Source organism: Heterocephalus glaber, unplaced genomic scaffold (genome assembly GCF_053883595.1).
Source record: "Heterocephalus glaber isolate CG9 unplaced genomic scaffold, H.glaber_assembly_v1.0 deba00000281, whole genome shotgun sequence".
Lineage (NCBI taxonomy): Eukaryota > Metazoa > Chordata > Mammalia > Rodentia > Bathyergidae > Heterocephalus > Heterocephalus glaber.
In genome coordinates, this window is record NW_028258139.1 from 28320429 (window position 1) to 28344756 (window position 24328).

Genomic DNA, 24328 nt, shown 5'->3' on the forward strand with positions numbered 1-24328 from the left:
GGATTTCTCTAGCTGGAAGTAGAAGAGAAAGTCAGAGGGGAGGCTTTGATGTAGGGGAGGATTTCTGTTGCTGGGATGCAGGGAGTCAGGGCCCAAGGACCTGAAAGCAGAGCCCTCTCCAGATGCGTAGAGGGGTGCAGAGCTCCCAGCCAGTGAGCAGACAGGGACCTCAGCCCACAGCGCAAGGACTGGATGCAGCAGCTCCAGTGAACTTCAAGGAGGATTCTTCCCAGCCACAGAGAAGAGCCTCCGAAAAGAAAGTCTTGGCATTCTGACTTTAGGCTTGTGGGGCTCTAAGAAAAGAACCCCCCCCCCGGGGGCTGCCTGAACTTCTGAATGACAGAACTGTGAGACTACAGATGGATGTTTGAGTTCACCTGCTAAGCTGTGATCGTTTGTTACTTAGCAATGAAAGGACAGGTATAGAACCTTTGGTTACTCTGCATTTTTATTGATTATTATTATTATTGATGTTATTTGCAGTATTGGGCATCCAACGCAGGACCTTCATGCTGAGCCACACCCCAGCCCTTTTCAGATTATTCTTGAGCTTTAAGACAGAGCACCCTGTTACTGCCCTTGTTGTGGGAACAAAATATCAAACCTCACTTCGGAAGGGGAAGCAGTTTATTTTCGCTCACATTTCCGCCCATGGTCAGGCGCTTCTGAGGCAGGGTGGGATGGCAGAGTTATGAAGCAGACAGGAAGCCGAGAGTGGAGGGAGGGCTGGGGGGAGATAAACGCTTCCAGGTCCAGCCCATGGCGACCCACTTTTTCCAGCCTGACCCCACCTCCGAAGAGCAAGTCAGATATAAACCCCCATAATCCTGTCTCCTCCCAAAGCCCCAGCTATGAACCCGCAAGGCTCTTGGGGGGCATCTAGCTATGAACCACAGCACAGGGTCTCGCTAGGCCATTAAATTGCCCAGGATGCACTTGAACTTGCAGTCCTCTGCCTCAGTCTCCCAAAGGGCTGGGATTATAGGCTTGTGAAATCACACCCAGCTATTCTGCATATTTCTAGTTTGTAGTAAAATTCAAGTGGATCTTGAGAGATCCATGTGGTTCTTTACAACTGATAATAAAATTAACTCCTTGTATCTGTACAATCTAATTTACACAGGGCTTTGTACAAAAATTTAGTTGATTTTTTTCCTTTTTATCATTGAGAAATCTTTATTTCCACCTCAACTGAGGGTGGGACATACTGTGATTTGTGGACTAAATATCCTGATAGCAAGTGGTGGAAGGGAGGGTGACTGATTCAGCCAGCACTCACTTTCCTGTCTCCCTCGCTGTGCACTGTTCAGGGTACCCCAGGGCTACTCTACTTTTCTCCTTTTCTTTCTCTTACTCCTCATGTCATGATTGTCGTCAGTACTGAAGGCATTTTCCTCTGGCTTACTTATTAAATATTCGTACACTAAATAATAACAGTCAAGGAAAAATGTCTTCAAAAGCGGAAATATCTACTGAACACCTGTCAGGTGCCATAGCACTTGTCCCCAACAGGGCAAGTGCAGTGGCAAGGGCCCTTTGGGCACATAGCATGGTTTGGGGGCTTGGAAACAGTTACCCAGAGGATGTGGAATATACACAAGCCAGAAACAGGGTTCCCTTTCTGTAGCTGGCTCACAGAATGATGCAATCCAGCTACACTTTGTCTCTCCATACATTTATTTATTTTAAAATTTCTGTATAACCTTGGTCTTTTCTCTGTGAAAATGTTGTTTGAGGTATTATTCATAATTTCAGGTTATTCCAGAAAAATATTTAGAGCAATTTAATCCATGTTGGAGAGAATGGAATCTGGGAGAGTGTAAGCCAAGATTCCTAGAGTGGAATTCTAGTGGTTTCCTTAACCAGTAACCCTGCTAAGACCTCCTCCCACCTTGCTGGGTCTTTTATACCCATGGAACACTGAGCAGACTTAGGAAGGGCACGGGGATCTGCTGCCTTCTCTCCTACACATCTGGCATCTCCCCTTTCCCCTTAGAACCAACCCAGCTGCCCCAGGAGCCCCGAGGATGCAGACAAAGACCAAGCCGCTCTCAACAGAGCCTGAACCATGTCCTTGCTGTGTTTCTCTCTCTTTTATTATTTTTTTCTTAAGATTCTCGAAGAGGAGGAAATGCAGTGCTAGAGTGAATTAAATTTGAAATTTGGCCTGGGCAGCCACCCAGTGAAGCCCATTATCACACAATCAAAGCACTTGGTATAAGCCTAGTGGTCCAGCCCAGTTCTCAAAGACTTGCCACCTGACTCTGCAACAACTGTTGTCACAGGGATGAACCGGGTGAGGTGGACACCTCTTCTCCTAAGAGCACGCTGAGCCTAGCTGATGCTCTCGCGATGTCTATCAGAGGAGATGGAGGGCTTGGAAAGGTCAGGATGTGACCGGTGAGGCTCCAGAAAGTCTATGTAGGAGGGTTCGATGGGCTGTGGTTGGACACTGTTGTCCAGAAGGCACTGTCTGTTTCACAGTATGGCGCTGTTTTCCTTCAAATTACAGCAGCATCAGGGCAAGTGAGGGGTGTGTGCCCCTGCAAAGTGAGGATGCCCCCTCTTTAGGCATCATTGTTGGAAGGAAGCCGCGGTCCTACCCTGGTGCGTGAGAGCCCTCTGCGGTATGCGACTTCTGCCACTGCTCTTTTGAGCCAGGTAGAAGGGCTTGGGGACTGGCGACTGTGGCTTTATGTGGCTGACAAGGAGAGCAAGGCCTTGCGCCCCGGAGACTCCAAGTTACAGAAGGAGTCAGACAGAAACCTGAAGCGAGCGCTCAGGGACTCAGTGTCAGGTACACATGTAATGGGATAAGCACAGCCCACATCCCAAAATGGTGCACTGTGTGTACTTCTCTTCTGTCAAGAACAGATTTGGGAAACTCAGCCTCACGGGTCCCGTGTCACGTTAACGATTGTCCATTGAGTTTTACCAAAGCACCATGACTGTGAGGGCTTGATCTGGGGACTGTGCTTGGGAACCCAGAGCCTCCAAGACAGAGCTTGGCCTCAGCCTGCTCCTGCTGCTGTGCTTGTCCTCCGGCAGCTGACATTCTTGGTGCAGTACTGGACCAGAGGACTCCGGAAAAGAACAGATGAGGGCAGCCGTGTGGCCCTGGAAGCCACAGCGGTAAAGGACCGTGTCTTCCAGGTCAGCAGGGCAGTTTCCTTACATGAATGTGCACTGAGTAACTTCAGGGCAGCAGCTGCTTGGGCCTCGCCATGTCCACAGCTGCGTTCAAACACCGCAGGCTCAATCTGCTCGTGGAGTCTGCGAGGTTGAAACCCAGGCCTGGAGCCACTGCTCTTCTCCCCTTTGTGTGAGCCCCAAAGTCACTCTCTGCTTCCAGACCGGAAGAGAGAAGGTGAGACCAAGTCATCTGCCACTCTGCCCTTGCTGTTCAGAGCCCAGGGTCAAGAAGAAACCTGGAGAATAAAAACTATGGAAGATGGAGGAGGTAGACCAGCTGAAGTGTAGAGGAAAATCAAAAGGCCTCCCCAAAGGAGAGCTGAGGGAGATGGGCCAGCCTCACAGAGAGAAACCACTCTGTAGGGAAGGGTGGGAGGGCTGACTCTAACACCAGGCATGCTGGTGAAGTTCTGGAGCCCAGCTGGGGATCCCTCACACTCTGTTCAGTTACTTAGACCAGCAACACCATTTAGCAGCAGTGGATATGCGGTGAAGTCACACAGATCCAGTCTGGTGGCAGCACAGTGCAGCAGTGAGAAGACATGACGGTCGCAGGTTAGGCATCAGGGCTCTCCTCCCTATTTAGAAACAGAAGCCACGCCCCTTTAGGTGGAAAGGGTCCAAGGGTACAATTCCACAGCAGCTCCTGTGGGGACAGATCTCAGGCTTCGTCTCTGCCGACAGGCTAGGTGGGTACCCTTGCGCATGTTCAGAAAACTGCAGGAACAATCACCATATTTGGAACCTTCGCCAAAGCCAGCATATTTAGTTTTTACCTCACATGCTCTGAGCTTGAGAGTGAAATTTATAGCTGAATTTTAAGTTATTTTAAGAATCAGATTTCAAGAATAAAATTTCATCTTGTGCTTTTTCTAATTGCAATCTCATCTGCCCTATCCCCCAAAATATTTTTACAGAGCAAAGTATGTTCTGAGATTCTTCTGGACCCAAGGGGAGTAGGTATGGTAATCTTAGCCACTTTTTTTTTCAAAAACATTTTTGTGGGGATTAGTTCAAAGACTCTCCTTGTCATCTAAAGAATGTACTCGCTCTTGCCACATTCCTGGAAGCCTCCCAAGAGATCTGAGCTGCAGACCCTCTCCCAGAAAACGCAGTTGTCCTGTCAGAGCTGCCACCAGCCTCCAGAGAAGAAAATCACTTCTGAGGATTAAAAGGAGCCCAATTAAATTTGCATTAGTGAAAGCTATTTAACTTGAGGGCCTATGAAATCAGGCCACCTCTGCTCCGCAAGTGTAATGGAATTCTCCTTGGGGCAGCCTCCTGGCAGTGCTAGGCAGGGCTGAGGGAATGGGGTGGGGAGGGCACGGATCTGTGAACTTTTGATGTGTCAGTGTTAGAGCTCAGGCTGCAGCTGGCTTAATGTGCTTTGGAAAACGTGCCTCTTTGGACTGTAATTATTGGTCTTTCAGGAAAAGAACAATGCCTTTTTAATACAGTATTATGATTTTCAGTCACTGGCACTTAGAGTTGTTCATTGGAGAAAGGAAAGAGTGAATATTGATTGTGTGACCAATGGGTCTGGGTTTCAACCCAGCTCCACCAAACTGACTTTGGTCTCTCCTCTGACCCTGCTCTGAGACCGCGGCTTCCATTTTTTATCTGCCTGGAATTGCACAGGGGCAATAATTATAATAACCCGAAAGGGCTATTGTGAGGATCCAGAGACAGCAGCTGGTATTCAGAATGCACCTTTGAAACTCTGACGCATTTCCCAACTTATTTCTAACATGAACTGCACAACAGAAAGATATAGTTTGCCCATAATTCCACAGTGTGAATTACCCAGAGCTGAGCTGGAGGTTTTGGTGCTTCCCTGAGTGCACAAAGTTCTGCTTGGCTAAGACAAAAGTGCCCGATCCTCTGGGATCACTGGGCCTCTTCAGTATTTACCCTAGGGTGCAGTCACCCATCCTCGGGCAGAATGCTATGTTTTAATCACAGCTTCCTGGCTTTGCTTCTTCATCCTCACTGCCCAGAGGTACAACTCTCTGAACCAGCATTCCCTGAAAAGCTAGATACAAACAGCCGACTCTTTAAGAGAAGACTAAATGCTCTATTGGAGATATTTTTTGGGGGGTCAAGGTCTCCCTATGCAGTTCAGGCTGCCCTTGGGCTCACTGTGTAACCCAGGCTGGCCTGGGGACAATTCTCCTGCCTCAGTCTCCTGTGTGCTGGGATTACAAGTGTGCACCACCCACCCGGTTCTCTATTAGGGATTTTATTAGATGCTATTGAGAACCCAGAAAAAAGTAGGGAAAAATATAGAGACAGGGAGCTGAAACACACAGGAGAGTAGTATCATATTTACCATTCAAAATCCCAGGGCCTTTGAGAAGCACCATTAGTTACTGTGGATTCAGTTTCTGTACCTACAGAATAGCAGTAATGCATTTATTCTCAATTCTGTTGGAGTCACAAACCCTCTTCTGGCTCAGTCTGGTACTATGGTCTTAGTCTAGTCTGCACCTCTCTTTGATCTCCATTGGCTTCATTTGTACAAGGTGTTTCCTCAGTCAGTTTTAGCGTTCCTATGATGCTCCTCACTGCACTAGTTGTTGGCAGTGTTTGTGTACACGAGCTCACACACACAGTCAGTACTCATTGTGGGCAAAGACCTGACTCAGCTCTCTGCATACATTTGTTATCAACTTTTTTATTTGTTTAAAAATGCATGCATGTATGGGGGTGTAATTTCAGAAATTTTATTTTGCTATTCTGAAGATTTTTTTTTAAACTATAAGAGAAAAGTGTTTTTCTTCTCATCTTGCCAATGGGAGAACTGAGGTGAAGAGAGTAAAATCAAGTTATCCCATGGTGAAGCACCAGGGTTTCCACTCAGGGTTGGATCTGCTTGGCTGGACGGCACCTGAGCATAATGCCTACTTAAAAAGAGATGAGGAAAGCATTACACCTGCCCCAGACTAACTCTGCTTCTCTTTAATTAAGGTCAATCATCCGGTAGACTTGTGGCGAATGCCAATTCACAGGGTGGCTGGATTTAACTTGATATGTAGCCTCAGTTAAATGGATCCACAGGAAGCTGAATGCCACCTACTGGGAAAGCTGTTGCCGAGTCCAACGCATCCACAGCAACCTGAGGGTTCCATCCTTTTCGTTGTTAACATTTTGAGCAATAACATGGATGAGGCAAGACCAGGCAAGTGGACACTGACATGACTGAGAGGGCTGGCAACACCCCAAGTGACAGGGTCACATGGGACAGGAGGTGACCTGTAGACGCTCTCTACGCATTGCTGTACCTTAACCTCCATGATTCTGAGTAGAACTATTATGACTTCCATCTCATGGATGGGGAGATCAAGCTTAGGGAGGTGTCTATTTACAGATGATGTATGAATATTGTTTCCAAAAACTCTCTCCAATTTCCTTTTAAAAATTAACTTTTCAAAAACATTTTGGAATAATTTTGCATTTATAGAAAACTTAGAAAGACAACACACAGCATTCTGGTATAACTCTTGCCTACCTTACTGGTAACATCTTATATTGGTAGATTTGTCAAAGTAAGGAAGCAAAATAAAAATATTTTTATTTACTAAACTCTTGCCTTTATCTGTATACCACCATTTCCCCCCATGAATGTTTTGAAGTAGTTTTCTAGGTCTATCATAAAAACACGGGCTGGGCAGCTTAAAAGAAATTTGTTCTCTTATAATTCTAGAGTTGCCCTCACGATCCCTCGGAAGATTTTAGAAGAAAGTTATACATTTCTTCTTCTATCTTTTGGTGGTTTCCAGCAATCTTCAATGTTCCTGGCTTATTCATCATTTTAATCACTTCCTTCATCTTCGTTGCTGTCCTTTTCTGACATCTGTCTCTTCCTCTTCTTAGCACACGAGTCATATTGATTTTGGGTCCATCATAGCATAGTGTATACTCAACTTTATTATATCTGCGAAGGCTGTAATTCCAAATAAGATCACAATTCACAGCTTCTTGGTAGACATACATTTTTTAGTGGTGGTATACGACCCAATCCAGGACAGGTCTCTATTAGCACCAATCCAGGGCACCACGGAGTTTTCATTTATAATGTCTCCTCATTCTCTTCAGGTCTGTTACAGAGTCTTAGTGTTCTTTTTTCTTGATGACCTTGCCAGTTTTGAGGAGTACTAGGTAGCTATCTTATAGGCTGTCCGAGTTTGTCTTCTGCTATTGCTCATTTGTTACTTACTGAGCAACAGAGATGAAAAGCTTTCAGAGAAGCAGCTGTTGGCGTACTCTTTTACTTTTCTCCTTGGCAGATTGATTCGGACATGTAGTTGAAAACTCAGTAAGTACTTGATAAATTGATGCAGGGCTTCTTGCCTCCTGGCCCCCATTCTAACTACCTTTTTCCAAATATGGGACTGCAAATATGGGACTTCCCTCTCTCTTATACTTGACAAAACTATCCACATTGCAATGTTAATTTCCAGTCTTTGGTGTCCAACAGCATGGAAGGGTTCATGCAGACACAGAGTTGGACATGACCTCACCTGGTGGCCTTGACAATCCAAATGGCAGGAAGCAGGGGTCCCCTTCAGAGTGGAGCTAAACATAAAGGTTCCTTAGCTTGTCCAGTTGAGTTGAGAGGAAGGAAAACCAGAACTTGCTTTTCTTTTGTAAGAGGTGGATTATGTGAATTCAAAGCTTTCATTCAATATTAATACTAACCAAACAAAAAGGTCTTCTTATTAAGTATACTTCAGGCTGCAGTTTAGTAGTGAAGAGAGAGTATATATAAATTAGTAGATTAAAATTCTCGATCTCAGCCTAGTCACATGTTTGCTTGCTTGCCTGTTTGTTTATATATTCCTCATATATTAATGGATTCACCCTGGGAGTGAGAAGGAGAGGTGCAGTAGGACAGCAAGACAGAGCCCATCAGTTGGAATTAGCAGGATTTCTTATAAATCTCATGTTTCTTAGTTAGTAGATATCCCTGGAGCTAAATCTCAATTTCCCCAGTCTTAGTATTGAGACAGTACATCTTTGTGATTGCTGTTTTTGTCTGCTTTCTTGTCTCCTCTGTTTCTACTTCCCCTTCCTTGGAAAGAGCCCCCTTGATCTCTTTTCCAGCAGCCACCAAGATTGCTTGATGTGTCCCCTGCAGTTCACCTATGGACAATTCATTCCCCAGTGCAACAAAGAGTTAAGACTCTTAAACAATTATTCCATCATGAGTTCTCTTCTCTCAGGAATCAATTGATGCTGTCATTCCAGGAGTGGGTTTGCCATCAAGAGAATGTATTTGTCACAACAGCAAGTTTGGCCCTTTCTCTCTCCCTTGCCCATGGGCTGGCATCTGTAATGTTAAGACACAGGAAAGCCCCTCACTGATGCTCTTGGGCTTCCCAACCTCAGGAAATGTGCACCAGATAAATTTCTATTGTTCATAAATTTTCTAGTCTGTGGCATTTTGTTATAGCAGTACAAAACAGACTAAGAAACATTCCTGCTGGAAGCAGCCTTTCTGTCAAGGGTCCTGAGCTGCCCAAGTAAGTGTGAACACATTCTTCATGACGGTCTTGTTGGAAGATGTGCTGTATGACTCTGAGTCTCCGAGGGGTCAGAGGTGAGGGAATTTGTTCTGAAACAAACTCTCCATTGGTTCCTGCTACTCAGGTTCCTTAAAAAGACTTTGCTTTTTTCACCAATCAGATCCTCTATTCCTTCATTCTTTCTTTCCTCTTATGAAACCAAAGTTGATCTCTTCCCTGTGGCCAAGAACCCAGAATGACATTCTTCTAGCTTTCCTGTGGCCCTTCCTCATTCCAGAAGATTCCTTCCTCTTCTCAACACCCATATTTATTTATCTATTCCTGAAAGATTACACAGAATCTTCCCTCACATGTTATTTGTGTTCAAATCTTGTCCAGCCACTAAAGAGATAGCATGGCAGTCATAAGGGGGTGAGCCATGTCCACCCCAACTTTCCAATTCATGTGTTGAAATCCCAAACCCCAATACCTCAGAGTGTGACTATATTTAGAAGAGTGTTTAAAGAAGTAACTAAGTTTCCAGGAGTTCATTGGCCAGGGTCATAATCCAACATGACTAGTGTTCTTGTAAAATAAGAGGTTAAGGGACACACACACACACACACACGTGGGAAGACATTGGAGGAAGACAGGCATTAGCAAACCAAAGAGAAATGCCTTAGCAGAAACCAACACGCTAACATCGTGATCTCACTCCTAGCCTCCAACAACAAGAGAGAATAAATTCTCATTGTTTAAATAATCCAAAGGATAGCACTTTGTGAAAGGAGCCCTAGCGGTCTAAGACATGGCCAGGGATGTGACTCTGGGGGACCATTTGGTTCAGATGTACCTAGCACCTTGGGGGAGCACACTACTTTGGTGGTGGTTGTGGAGTGGCATGGGGAGGACTGCAGCAGGTGTGCTTGACACTTGGCCACAGGCCAAAGGAAGTGAGAAGGGACCATATAGGTGTATCTTCCCCTCTTACACTGCCATTACCTCAGGTCACTCCTCCGCTTTGAGAGGAAGCAGAAGGGACACTGGGGTTTTGCTAGTGGAATTTTCTTCCTGTAGAACGAGACATCAGGAATGGAAAAGAAGTTCTGCTTCCACCAAGGTAAAGATTAAAAGCTAAGGAAACACGGCTAACAAAAGAGGAAATTCATTCATGTGCTTCAGATAAGTTGCCCAGCCTCCCTCTGCCTCTGCTGCCCAGTCTCTAAGATGGTGCTAAGAATATTCCTATCTTAGTGCATGACTGGGAGCAACCTCAGGGAGAAGATGCATCTAAATTGTAAAGTGTTCTCCACCAGCGCAGGCAGCTACTCTGGTTTCATTGTTCACCTTTGCATTCCTACCTTATGATTGAGGGACAGATATGTGCCAGGCTGTCCGCTTACATTTGTTGGATGACTAAGTGGAGACTGTGATTATTAAGGGAGAGGGTGAACAGATGGACAATTGCTCAGAACTGGGGCTTCTGTCTGTTAGTTTTATGTGCTAGCCCCAGGGTAGTGTACATACTGGCGAGAGTATCATTCAAGGTTCAACACACAGCACACCCCAAAAATGATTGACAAAGAAAGATGTAGTATTCTAAGTCTAGGTTTTCTGCTTGAATGTTCCACCTCCAGAGTGGATGGAAAATTTGTACATTAATTATAATGAATTAGTTGTAAGTTGTCTGTCTGTGGAGTTGGAACCACACCCCGCTGATACACCCAACCACACACACCAGCCATCTGCCCATCCTAACAAAGGTGGTCTCGGTAAGACAATCCTATGTGATGACTCTTCTGTTGATATTTACTCATCGTCTTCCTATTTCTATGAGGCCAATATGGACATACCTAGATGGGCACGCAAAACGTTTGCATCTGGCTCCCAGCACACTTGTTTGCCTCTTGGCCTCCCTCCAGCCTCCTAGCACCAGAAAACCACCTGCTGGGCCTTAGCGCATCCACTGGTGCTCTGCCTTCTGACTGCCCTTGCATTTTCAATATGTGAACCGGACGACTGCCCGCACCCCCTTGTGGCCCTTGCTCAGCACTGTCTCCGCAGATGCAGAGAGGAGTGACTGCAGGGAGCGCTGCTCCCAAGCCCCACTGCAGCAGAAGTGCATTGCTCATTCACACATTAGCCCCTCACCTTGAACCACTGACTCCTGCAGAGCAGGATCTGGCAAATTCACCTTGGCATCTGTAATAAATTTCAGCAAATCTGATGAAAGATGACTGACGTGCAGCTTCCATGAACTGAAGGCTGACTTTGTGCCAGCCCCAATGGTGAGAACTTCAGATCCGCACCTCACTGACCCTCTTGATGGGAGGAAATGAAGTCCAAGAGAGGCTAAACCATTGGCTCAAGTCCTAGCAGCAAGGAAACGTCAAGGTGGGGACTTGAGCTCAAGTCAAAGCAACTGACTTCATCATGTATCAAACTTTCAGTGTGCATTTACTGTATTTAAGACTGAGTATGCCAGTATTTGCTGGGTCTAGCAAGACCCAAGGAGGAGGGGTGAGATAGTTTCCATTCAGAAACATCATTAATCCAAGTCTAACCCAAGTCCAAGTGATTAACTCAAGAAGGAGGAAGGGGAAGAAGGACAGACGCACAGACTCCTAGTAGAGTTTGCCCCATGGATGGCAAAGGAGAGGCTTGGCATTTCCAAGAGACTGATTCTGGGTGATGGAAGAGGGAGCATTTGACCCCAGAGCTCTGGAGGTGTGAATGCAGTTGGCTGTGTTTGTCTCTGATGTTTACTGCCCACTCTTCCATGCTCCAAGGGCCCAATTTCTTAAGCCCATGGGAAATTCTGCTCTGAACACCTTCTTACCCACAAGCACATTGTTGATCTTAGCAACCAAGGGGTAGTAGTGCAGCTATCGGAAATCCAGTCCCTACCCTCTCCTTTTTTGGACTCCTGCCCTTGTGTGGAAACCCCATTCCCTCCCATCCCCGGGGCTAACTGCTCACAGCTCTCCAGGCTTGTGGGTCTCCCCCAGGAAGGAGGAGGACCCTCAGACCCAGGGATCCCCTCCTTCCATCCTGCATTCACCTACACCAGCATCCATCTATCTATCTATCTATCTATCTATCTATCTATCTATCTATCTATCTCTATCATCTATCTATCTATATCTACCACACACCCGTACTCAGTATTCATGGACGTCCACCCTGCTTCACTCTCAGAGGTAGACTGGCCTTGAAGCTAATGATGCCTAAGCCCCAGAGCACTCCACACCTGGGTCCCTTTGACATTAAGCATCACTGAATGACACACAGTGCTGCACTTAGAGAAGAGAGGGCAGAAAACAATCATAAAGAAGTTATATGTACACTTTTTTCTGGTAAATTGCCCCAAAATATCTCAGAAAGAAGCAGCTTACGTCCAAACAGCTCCAGAAACCTGTTGTGATCCATTTTCTCATTCTAAATAAATGTTTATTCATTTATTTTGTGCTTAATTTTGTGGTTTGCTTTTGGTATTGTGTTTTCAAGAGGGTCCTCCCATCCTATAGGAGTTTTAGGTAGGACATGCTTCAGACCTGCCCTGTCACTCTGTCTTGCCACTGACTCCGTCCTCCTCGCTTAGATGTGGACTCCTGCAGGGCGTCTTGCAGTGACTGACTGCAAAGATCAATTATGACCCATATGTGAAAGTAAAGGAGTAAATCCCCCATTCCGAGAGCATGAGAGCTCGCCAAACCAAGTTGGAACACTTACCAGAAGAATCAAACTGCTTGTATAGAGCGCCCACTCTGTGCTTGTCGCCCGGACTGCTTGGGTGGGCAGGAGACGAAGAGCAGGATGCCTGGTTACCTGGCAGAAACATCGCAGCCCTTCCTCCTAGTTAGCAAGATTCTTCTGCTGCTCCCGCATCCCTGTGGTGCTCTCAGAAGCAGCTCCAAGTCTGGCACAGTGAACTTATGAAAACCCAGTGCGGATTTTCACATTTATTCAGGCTTTTCCACAGAAGAGTTCGGGACCTGTGTCCCTGAATGTGCCTTTGGTATATGGATTATTTCAAGCTGAGAATCTCCAAAAACAGCAGGTTTCAGAAGTTTTCCCTGCTCTCCTTGTCTGCCTAAAGACAGGTCTCCAAAAGGAGCTGAATGTCACCCATGGCCTCCAGAGAGTCTCGTCAACCAGGGGTGAACTCATCGTACTGCATGGGAGGAGACTGGAAGGTGACACCACACCAGGCAACTGTGTCAGGGATGTCACCCATCTTCCTACAGGCCCTCTTGCCTTTCCCCAAATGGCTCACTGCCTCCTCCCTCCTTGCTGCCCTCTGAAGAGGTTGCGTAAGCTCCTGAATATTCATTTCTCTGTACTTACTTTTCTTTTCCATGATGCTCCCTTGCACGTAATAAATGTATACATCCTTTCCCCTCTTGATCCTCCCAGTTTATTTCATAAACACAGTTACTGAACCTTCAAGGGAAGGGGAAAAGCCTTTTCTCCCTTGAATTATGATTTATTATTAATAATGTTTTAAAACTGCAATCACGTTTTGCTTGCTCTGACGTAGGAACGGCGGCAAAGTGAGTTGCATGCATGATCTCACTGAAGGACGCTTGGTTGTGCTAGGAGGTGTCATCATCTGATTTCTCATGCAGGAAACCAAGGCCCAGATGAGCTAATCAACCTGTGGGAGGGCACAGCCAAGAACCGGGAAGTCTGGATTCTTCTCTGAGTTTGTTTTCTCTGGAGCTCTTGGTTCTCAGCAGTCAGAGGGTAGCGAGCGTTTCCTATTGTGGGTTCCAGGGCCGTGACCTGGGCGGTCCCTGGGGCTGTCTGGAAGGGGCCCCAGATCCGAGCGACACAGAAACCCAACCCCAGCCTCTACCAGGCTCTGCCCTGAAATGTCTTCATCACCCTCCTCACATCCTTGGGTTGAATTATATGAAATGGTTGTATTCAGACGAAACTTTTTAAAAATAATTAAATATCAGTTTCATATGAATCAGTCTAGAGATAATCGTGACCAAAAAGGGAAATGTTACATTTTTTTTATTTGTTCACTTCCTTCTACTACTCTCCTTTTCTTTTCCCTCTCCTTCCAAACCTTTTCCTTTCTCTCCTCCTCCTCTGTCTTCTTCTTCTTCTTCTTCTTCTTCTTCTTCTTCTTCTTCTTCTTCTTCTTCTTCTTCTTCTTCTTCTTCTTCTTCTTCTTCTTCTCTCTCTCTCTCTCTCTCTCTCTCTCTCTCTCTCTCTCTCTCTCTCTCTCTCTCTCTCTCTGTAGTAAGGATTGAACCCAGGGCCCTTTCACTCAGCTACATCCTCAGCCCTTTTCATTTTTTATTTTAAGGCAGGGTCTCCATAATTTGCTAAGTTCCCCACACAGGGCTCAGTCTTGTGATCCTCCTGTCTCAGCCTCCTAGAGCCTCCTTTACTCTTTTCAAAATCTTAGCAACAGGGGCAGCAAGCAAAAAGGTGACATCAGTCATAATTTCCACTGGAGGGAGAAGGAAGGACAGAAAGAGTCAGAAAGGAAAGAAGAGGCACTTGGAGAGAAAGACAGGGGCTTATTTCTACCTCCAGCCTTTTGCTCATGCTGCTTCTTAATCATCCCTTCTGCAAAGTCCTGCCTGATCTGGGAAGGTGCCTCTCACACCTTCCAGTTCTAAGCCCAGTCTGAAAAGTTTCTGCCTCCAATTGCTGCAGGGCTCTGGAGGGCCACATCTTGCATGTGAACCAGGAGCAGAGTTATGAAACTCTCTGTGGCACATGTTCCCCATGCCTACCTGGATGATGAACTCTCGGAATGTATTATGGACTTCTTTCTTCAGACATCATAAGAAAAATGCAAGCAAAATTTAAATTCAGAAAGCACAAGCCCCAGCATCTCTATCAAGTTGTTCTAGTACCTCTTCAGACCACTTGATCCCAGAGGGCTTCTGTCTAAGGAAGGGGGATGGAGAAGGGCTCTACAAATTCTTAAACACCAAGGAAATGTAAATTGTTGGTTTTTCTTCTTGTATTTCCCATAATTTTCAGAGCTGTCTTGTGAGCATTATCTATTTGCTAGAAATCAGTCTTTTAAAAAGTTGATGCACTCAGGAACATACTTATCTAATCTGTTTCCCACTAAGCTTCTTCATTGCTTTGGTTTTGCATAGGTCCATTGCCCTAGAAGGTCCATGTCCTTTGCTAAAACTTAATTAGAATTAGAATAGAAGCTGACCAAGAACCAACATCAACAAGGGAGAGAAGCATCAAATCAGGACAATGACTGCAATGAGCTCGCTGCAAGACTCCAAATTTCCTCCACTCTTACAATCTAGGCCTGGAGAGGCCAAGTGTGGCCAACTGGGCAGGGCCTGGGGAGCCCCTGCCACCCCAGTGCTGCTCCTTCGGTGCCACAAAGAAGCACTCTCTCCCTGTCAATGTCACGAGGTAGAAAACTCAAGCTTCTGCAGAGGCAGTGTTTCCTCCAGGGCCAGTTTCCTCCTGTGTCAACCCTGGGCAGGTGCTGGTGCCAGGAAGAACCTCGTGGGACAATCTGACCACTGCGTCTCACAGTCAGTGCCACAGATGGGTGGTGAGGGCCTCTGGAACAGGGCACAGGAGCAGGACGGGCTCTCCTCATCAGTAGAGGAGGGCAGCCATGGAGGCTGCTAATAAACGATCCCGTCACCATTGCAACTCTGGTTCTTAACTTTTCTTTTCCCCTGGAAAATGTGTGTGGAGATGCCAAGCTGCTCTGGACAAGGCTGAGCTCTATTTTATTCATTCTGCTCCCATTGTGTAGCAGACATCTCTGCCCAGTATAAGCAGACTCTGTTTAATTGCAACCCAGTCTCAGCACCTCCAAGTAAGACAAGCAGTGCCTTCCCCCTTTATATCCCTGTCTGCATATCAGCCATTACCAGATGCTTCCAGATGGTTCTGGTCGCTTTGTACTGTACCACTAAATGTCTTCAAAGCATAACTTTCTTACCTTCCCATGCTTGTAGTCAGTAAAACACTGAGTGCCCTTGCTGCCCCTTGCTTTTGCTGCCCAGAGCAGCACTGATCAGCACCAAGAACCAGCTGTCTCTCTAAATCTTGTTTCTTTCATTTTTTATCAGCTTGTGTTGTAGTGTCTCACAGGAGACTGCAGACCCACTGCAGAAGTCAGTAGTAAGGGCCCATTCCTGTTCCCTATACTACTGAATAGCTCTATCTGTCAACATTTGGACACCACAACAAACCTGGAATCCAGAGCTGGGGAGTCCTGCTATGGCTGGAACACATCCTTCCAAAATTCAGGCACTGGAAAAATAACCCCAAGTTCCATGATGATGGTAACTGAATCTGGGCCTTTGGGAGGTGATTAGGGTTAGCTGAGATAATGAGGGAGGGCCCCATGATTGGATCAGCATCAGTGGCTGTAAGAGAGAGACCTGAGCTCACAAGTTCCTGCTTCTGTGTCCCATGGTGCCCTCCCCACACTAAGGTGCAGCAAGAAGGAGCAGGTCGTCCTTGGGTGCCACACTGTGATGCTGTACCTCCCAGCCACAGTAACTGAAGAAATAATTTCTATGCCTTGGAAATTAACTCTGTAACCTCAGTGCTTGGGAGGCTGAGGCAGGAGGTTCGGCTCCAGTTTGAGGCCAGCCTGGGCTGCATAGTGCGTTTGACCCTGGCAAGACCCTCTCCCAAGGAAAACAACAAAATAAAGGGAAAAATGGAAAAAATAAACTGAAATAATTGCAGACATTTTAAGTCATCTATTTATGCTGCCTACTAATTGCATCAAAAAAGCCTGTTGAGATTCCCGATTATAAAGATACGTGGCTCTGAAGATTGAAGTTAAATCATAATGACTAAAAATGCCAGATGATCGGATTTATTTCTAAGAAAGTTAATGTATACATTTTAAAAAGAAATTACTTGGACTTAGGTATTGTGTTATAGTAATACAGACTCAGTCCCTGACTAAGTACATTTAAAGAGATAATAGACTCAAGGGTCAAATGGGCTTCTCCATTTAATTCCTTAAAACATTAGTTCTTCACATCTATAATGGAGTGGCTGGGTGGGAATGCAGTTTATCTGACAGATATGTTGTTGCTGGTTTAAATGAGTTGCAGTAGGCAATGCCTAGAACATGAGAAGATTAACAAGTGTTAGCTAACATCTGATGTGGTTTACTTTCAACATTTTATTTTGAAATTTAGAAAAAAGGTAAAAGATAGCATAAAAAGTTCCTATAGCTAGTCACTTAGTTCCCAGTTCCCCCTAATGATATATATTATCATTATAATATTTTATTATATATATATATCTCCACCATGGTACACTTGTCAAAACTAAGAAATAAACACTTGTACAATACTATTAACTATAAACTTTAATAAAATTTTATCAGTTTTTCCATTAATTGTTTTTGTTTCAGAACTACACACTGCATTTAATTATAACTATTATTATCACTACATATAGCTGCATGACCCTGAAAAAGTCACATTACCTTCCTAGGTCTACAGTTTTCTCACTTGTCTTAGGAAGATCTTATGACCACGCTAAAGATTTTAAAGTTTTGTGACTCTATGTTATGACTGTCTACATTTGTATAAGAAATGAAGGCTCCAGTAGCACTGGTATGCTCAAATGACAAACTACTAGACTAACTTGGGGAGGAGAAATGTATATACAAAGTAGATCCGATATAATCTACCAGCAATTTAGCCAACCACTGGCTTAGTATGCGATATTTCACTGATTCTGTGATGGACTTTTCACATTGCAACATCTCTGTGTTACAGCAGCTGTTGTTTCACGGCATATTTGGAAGCATCTTTTCTTCAGTGGTGCTGACTTGTGATGTGTCTGCCAGTCCAGAGACTCGGCATTGCCGAGCTCCTGGTGCCAGGTGTGTTTACAGATTCAGGGAGCATTCCGAACCCTGCTCCTCTGTGTCCAGTTTCTGATCATAACCGTGGGGAAGTGGGGTAACAGTCAACATGAAGCAGAGCCCTGTGCCCTGCTGGGTCACGTCCTGTCATTCCTCAATGAGGAGCTGTCCCCTCAGGCTCTGCATGGCAGGATTCTGTGGGATTTTAGGGCAGTCTGTTGGGATTAACTCCCACGTACCCAGAGAAGGGGCTACTGGCAGCAAATGACTGACCCGAGTCATCAAGAGAAGACAAAGTGGTGTTTTGTGTTCTCTCTTTAAAATGAAAGGTTAGTGTTTTCACAAAATTTCTCTAACATTAGCATTTCCAAAACATAGGGCCGGTGGTAACCCACGTGGGTGGACATGTGGGTTGCCCTATATTTCAATAAATGTTGAGTGGAGGCATGATGTGCTCCCTAATTTCTTCTTTCAAGGAATATTTTGCTTAAATGTCTTGTGGAAACTATACAGGGCACTGACTCCCTCTCTGAAGCCTTCTCTGTTTCCTAACAGGCTCTGAAGAAATGATCATTTCTGCCTCCGGAAGAATGTGAGTGTGTGACACACACACACACAGAGAGAGAGAGAGAGAGAGAGAGAGAGAGAGAGAGAGAGAGAGAGAGAGACTTGCTTGGGTCTATGTGTCAAATTCTGTTCTTTTTTTTGGTACTGGGAATTGAACTTGGGACCTTGTGCTTGCGAGGCAGGCAGTGGAACCAGTTAGTGGCTAACTCCCCAGCCCAAGTTCTGTTCTTAATGTATGTACATAAACTCATTTAATCCTCACAAGTTTTTGATGTAATTTTGCATCCCAAATCTACAAATGAGGCAGCTGAGCCATAAAACTTTGAGTACCTCCCCTCAGCTCACAGACTTGGTAAGTGGCAGCAGTGGGATTTGGGAGTTTTGGTCCTTGGCTGGTTGAATGCACCTCGATTTCAGCAATGACCCTATCTGATAAGAAAGTGTGAGCTCTTTAGATGAGATGTTTTGCCAGTGGGTTGAGGAGAGAAGGGTTCAGCTAGAGGCAGGGCCCCGAGGCCAGACCCTTCAGAGATTCATTGTTGTTCCTGAGAAGAAGATGAAACAATCATCACCCCATCCTGTGATACATTAGCTGGGGTCATGCTGGTCACCAGTCACCCTGTTCCTATTTGTGGAATTTAGACAATACCCCCTGTCCTTTGTAAACCAGCACCACTGCCAGAATGAATGTAGAAAGCCTTTGAAGAAAAAAGTATGTCACAGATATAAATCATTTCAATAATTTTCAAAGCTTTATTCACACAAAACGCTATATTACAATGTCAAAAACTAGACCATGGTGCATAAACCTATTAAAAACAGTGGAGTATTTATACATGGGTTGCAAATATCTCCCCCTCTGATTTATCCATTACACTGCCCTTACAATAACTTCCCTTTCAAGGCAAAGCCTTTAGTAAACTCCTCTTTATCAATCTGAGTCAACTCTAACAAGGAAAACTAGCCACAGTTAATATTCATTGAGAAATTTCTTTGTATTTGACACTATAGTGCCTGCCCTGGCTGTAAGCACAGGGAAGCCTCTTGGTATAATGTCAGTCAAGTTACTTAGGAGCCTCAGTTTCCTCATCTATAAAATGAAGATAAGATGATTGTCTCCGGGCTGTTCTACACAGGTGTGCAAGTTGACAAAGGCATCGGGGCTAAGAGAACAGTACTCACAGGTGACAGGTTTATGTATTTATTACCAAGGTTTCCCACAGATGCCAATATAGTGTCTTGTTCTAATATAAATAAAATAACAATTTTCCAATAAGTAGAAGTAAAGTGATTTGAAAAAAGGTAAACCTTTGCTGCCTCATATATAGGCTCCAAAAAGGAAAGGAGTTTCCATAAATCTTAAATAAGTATTTCATGATTAATTGAGTAAATTGAGGTATATGGAACAGTGCTAGAACAAATGAAAGGAGAACCCCAAAGTGGCAGTGATTATAATCTACTTGCAGTTTCTGAATAATCATTTTAATTTCTCACCACAACTTTAAAAGGAAAGTCTATTTTAAGCAGTTTTATTGAAATATAATTGACATATCATAAACTGCACATATTTGACGTGAATAATTTCGTGAATTTGGACATATATGCTATGCTCCTGAAACCCAGTGACTGTGTGTATTTGTGTTTGGTTTTCAGGTGAGGAAATCTTATTTTTAGTTCTTGTCTTACACACTTAAAAATGAGGCTTGAAGAGATTAAATAAAACCTTAAAAGGCGGGTAGAGAGTTGAAGTTTCTGAAGGAAGACAAGGGAGCAGGACCAAGACCACTCCAGGGAGGCCTTCTGAGCTTGTTGTACATTTCCCATCCACTCCTCAGACTGTTTTTTCACAGACAACAAACAGTATCATCTGAAATGTTACCAGATTTTAATGAGACTTCTGGTGCTGAAAGAAAACAAGACTTAAGTGAAGATCAAGAGGAGAAACAGAAACCAAGAGTGAATGAAGGGTTTAAACCAGTATCTCAAGGACGAATGAAGAAGTTAAGGAAACAGAAACAAAGGGAAGAACAAAGAGAACTCCGCAAACAAAAGTGGAAAGAAAGTGCAAGGGAAAGAAATTAGAATGACAGTGTCAACTGGAATCAAACCCAGATGGAAATGACAGAAAACGTGTTCAAAGACAAGTCATCCAGAGCACACTCTGCCTTATCATTGACTGCCATTTTGATGATTTGATGGTCTTAAAGGATATTAAGAAACTTCATAGGCAGATTCAGCGATCTTATGCAGAAAACCAAAGAGCACTGCACCCCAGCAGATTTTCTTGACAAGCCATGGAGGCCAGCTGAAAAGGAACATGGATGACAATGACAAAGGATGGGTCAACTGGAAGGATATCCACATCAAACCAGAGCTCTGTAGTGAACTCATAAAAAAAGAAGACCTTGTGTATCTTACATCAGATTCCCCTAACACACTGCAGGAATTAGATGAGTCAAGGGCCTATGTGATTGGAGGATTGGCAGACCACAACCATCACAAGGGATTCACGTAGAAACAAGATCGGATTATGGGATTGATCATGCTCAGCTCCCCCACAGAAATTCTGTGAAGATGAACAGTCGGAAAGGTCTGACAGTTGATCATGTATTTGAGATTATCCTGGAATACCTGCAAACAAGAGACTGGCAAGAAGCATTTTTTTACTATCTTACCCCAGCGGAAAGGAGCTGTCTCCACAGACAAAGCCTGTGACAGTTCCTCCCAGGACCAGCAGGGTGCTGGGGCTGAAGGTGAACTGGACAGTGAGGCGGAATGCTGCAGGAATCAACCGGATTCCCCACATCCAGAGGACGCGCAGGATGAGGAAAGCCACTGAGTCCACGTGAGTCCGCCCCGCTAACACTACCTGGTTCCCTCTGAGCTTAGGGACACATTAGGAGGAGGTGACAAATGAGGTGCTTCACAGAACTGTCGGCTTGTAGAAGAATGTTATTTTCTCTTATTTATATTGTGAATTTAAAACTTATGGAACTAAATAACAAAAGGTCCTTTATACTTTTAAAGACTTTTTTTGTATTTGTGTAAAATTTAAACATGCATATCTTTGTTGTTATTGTTTAGCTTTGAATAAGAGTTTTAGAAGATTTAGTTTATTACTGGTAGTACACCTTCATTCTCCTTCGCTTGCCGCAGTGCATTCTCCAGAATGTGCCTTCTGACCTCTCAGTTTTATTATGCTATGTTTAGACCAACACCTTTCTGCTCTATGGCCTGTTTATTTGCGGGGCAGATATTCATTAACAAACTATAAGTGTACTAGAGGGTTGGATAGGGGAATTACCCTTTATTTGCAGCTTTCACCTTCAACTTGGGTATTGCAAAGAAAATATCATAACTCTGGGAAGAAACGCGATGTGCTGGACTCAACTTCATCTCTTCTGGGCTGTGGAGCCCTAACCTGTGCCTCCTTTGTAAGTAATGCCTCTCGTGTAAATAATCATGCAGAGCCAAGAATCTTTAATACATTCTCTTAATTTCTATAATGGTAATAAATCAGTTATGCAAAAAAAAAAAAGGTGGGTAGGGAGTGCGTCCCTGAGTGTGAGTGCGGAAGGAAACAACCCGCTTGGGCCTGTGCCAGGACGCTCTGCTGGCTTCTGAGCACACTCTGTGCCATTCGTCTACCAGAGCCAGCGCCCTCCCCTCATACCCCCATCACGTAAGCGTCAGATGAGACACAGTGCCGCCCAATCTGTCTTCCTTCGCCATCTGGGCTTTATGCGATTTCTCCTCCTACCACAGTGACTTAGCCTTCGTTACCAGCTGAAGTTTCACCATCTTGCAGGGCTGTTCCCTCCTGGAATTCCTGCTTGACCCATCTGATGCCCACTAGACCTTCCAAGGGCAAGGATTAAGGAGAGGGATTGGGAGGGTAGAGAGCCCTTTCTCAATTCCTGCCACCTCCAACCACCTTGTCACACGAGAGGGAAGAGCTTGGAGAGAGCAGAAATCCTGGGACATGATCTCTGAGTGGAAGGGAGAGTTGCCTCATTCTGGTTCCACCTAAAATATTTCACCACTTGAGCTGAACCTGTACTCAACCTCCTCTTCTTCCTTCCTACCTCACGTGGTTATAATATCATCATGTCCTTGACCTGTATTTTTCCTTGATCTGTAGCAAGATGATTCTGTTCCTCAGAATCTCAGATGAGGGAGGCAGCAGGAGCCTGGAACTTCTAGAGGTCAGCAGGGCATGGACGCTAAGACTGGCACTGGAGGCCAGGTCTATGGATCACATGAGCGAGGATCCCATCCCATGAACGTAGCCAACTACCTGCTCTAGCAGGTGACTGGCAAAAAGCAAAGTAGTAGAGATGTTTCCAGGTTTTCTTTAATATTTTATGTCATATTAAAATCTAAAAGAATCTTCAACTCCCTTATGGAGTATATTTATTTCTCTTAATATAAAGATAATGTTTCAAATTTCTAACCAAAAAATGAAGTTGATAGATCAAGAAGATCTACAATTCCAAGACTTTTGTGTAGCCCATGTTATGGTTAGTTTTGTGTCTCAATATGTCTGGGCTACACTCCCCAGTTATTTGGTCTAAGTGTTACATTTAGATGTGAATAAGATTTGCAATCAGTAGATTTTCAATTAAGGAGATTATCTCCATATGGGTGCGTCTCATCCAATCAGTTGAAATTCTTCACATCAAAAACTGGGATTTCCTGAGGAACAAAGAATTCTGCACATATAGTACGACATAAAAGGTACACGCTAGTGTACCAGTCTGTAACTCAGAGCTGGAATATCAGCTCTTACCCGAATTTCCATCATGCTGGCCCTTCCTATAGATTAGATTTTAGACTGACAGCCTCCACATTTATGTAAGCTAGCTCCTTAAAATATTTGTCCTTCTCCTATTGATTTTGCTTTGTTAGAAAATCACACCTCATGAAATTTGACTTACAGATACTTCAAGAATTTGTTTTCATTTCTACCTGGATTGTACCAGTGATTACAGAAAAGCTGCATGTATTAGTCAGATAGCCTGGCTGTGTTGCAGAAACAAATAAGTCTCAACATTTCAGTGGCTCAGCACTGGGCAGACTTATTCCTTGCCTATGTCACATTGCATCAGAGGGACATGAACTCAAATGATTGACTACCAGGCTCCAGAAAGACAGAGCAGGTGATTGATCGAGACTGTAGAGATTGTATATATATCAATATAGCAAATGGTTTATTCTGAATCAGGCAGCTGTTGTTACCTTAGAGTAAAAGGAGGGCCTATATCCACATTTTAGTAGACAAGAGTAGTAGAAATTTTTAGATGTAAAACGTTGAACTTTGATATTTTGGTAACACATTCCAATTTTTAAAAAATAAAATAAAGGATATATAGACCAAACAAAGTCTCTCTGCTTAATGCAATAGGCCTACAGGTCTCCAGCTGGCAACTTCTACTTGACAGTGACTACCCAACCACATTCATTTTTGTTTTTCTGAAGCTCAGACTCATTTGATGAAAGCCGTAATTCCAAGAAGAGGTGATGACATCCTGCTTGAGATACACAAAGGCCTTCATCTGTCAGCACCATGTGGAAAACCAAGAAACTCTAATGATGAGAATGTAAAATCAGGCTGCACAGATACATAACAACTATTCCACCCAAGATTAAACAGAGCAGAACATAAGTTAGGGCTTTCAAAAGATCATTTGATTACTTGCACAGACCAGAGCTTGGAGGAGGCCCTCACCCACCACCCACCTGCCAGGAAGATCCCAACAGTTGTAGGTCTCAAACCACCAATTCTGACCTGGTCCTGCACCTTGCTTCTCCTCAGCACAAGGCCACAGTGGTGACACCCAAACAACCAACCATCACCCTGGAGAAGAGGAAAACCTGAAAGCATCAGCTGCTTTAGGGAGAAATAACAGATGGGCCAGGGGTGCTGGCCCCAAGAAAAGCCCACAGCTATTGTAAATGAAAAAGAAAGCAGCGTGTAGTTTTACCAAGAGTGACTCCTTCATGGCAGGGGAGTATTGGAGAAGAAATCTAGCACACTGCCTGCCATATTGCCAGAGAGAGTGAATCAGGCACCATTTAGGGAAGGGGTTGGTTGTGTGGGATTGAGCCACAGAACACCTCTACTATAGCTCCATCTTCACTCCAGGACTGAAGTGTGACCCTAACAGAGACTGGGGAGGGAGAAGGCTACACATAGATCCCCTGAGAAGTTCAA

General features: G+C 44.5%; 1 pseudogene; it reads left to right on the forward strand.

Annotated features, from left to right (window-relative positions):
* The first annotated feature begins 19980 nt into the window (after window positions 1–19980).
* On the forward strand, window positions 19981–20953 carry LOC101723652 (tRNA methyltransferase 10 homolog A pseudogene; annotated as a pseudogene).
* Window positions 20954–24328: the final 3375 nt, after the last annotated feature.